Genomic DNA, 541 nt, shown 5'->3' with positions numbered 1-541 from the left:
CCTTTCCTACCAAGAAAGGAAATCCTATCTTTCTTAAGTGCTTTTAAATCAAGAAGACGGATCCTATTTGTGTGAGAGTGGGGATTGTAGGAGACTTTGCCCTATACTCCCCCATCCAGAAAGATCGCATCGCGGACATTAGATGGCATTACTTTGGGATTGAAAGATCCATGAAGAAGATCAGAGCACAGATGGGGACAGAGCCAGATGTCGTTTATGTGCATAAGAACAGAGTTGAATGAGAGAACCGGATGATGCTTTGGTTGGTGTTAAACGAAATCTGATAAAAGCTTTCCACGGTTTTCCTTCGTGTGCGTATATATATGTAATAGTTAGAATAGTAATATTACATGTTTAAAACAAATGACGTAATATGTCATGTTGGTTGGAAGAGCTAACCCTGAGATTTGCTGTAGTCATTCAAATTATAAACAGGATGTATAATGCAACCCTCGGCAAATTGACATTCTTTCTTAACGTCAACACATTGTCTCCTCGTGTGAAAGTTTGTGACGTCACCGGATGCAGGTGTCTTCCGATT

The sequence above is a fragment of the Palaemon carinicauda genome, chromosome 1, assembly GCF_036898095.1.
Source record: "Palaemon carinicauda isolate YSFRI2023 chromosome 1, ASM3689809v2, whole genome shotgun sequence".
Lineage (NCBI taxonomy): Eukaryota > Metazoa > Arthropoda > Malacostraca > Decapoda > Palaemonidae > Palaemon > Palaemon carinicauda.
The sequence above is the reverse complement of the archived record's forward strand: the minus strand, read 5'-3'. Positions refer to the sequence as shown.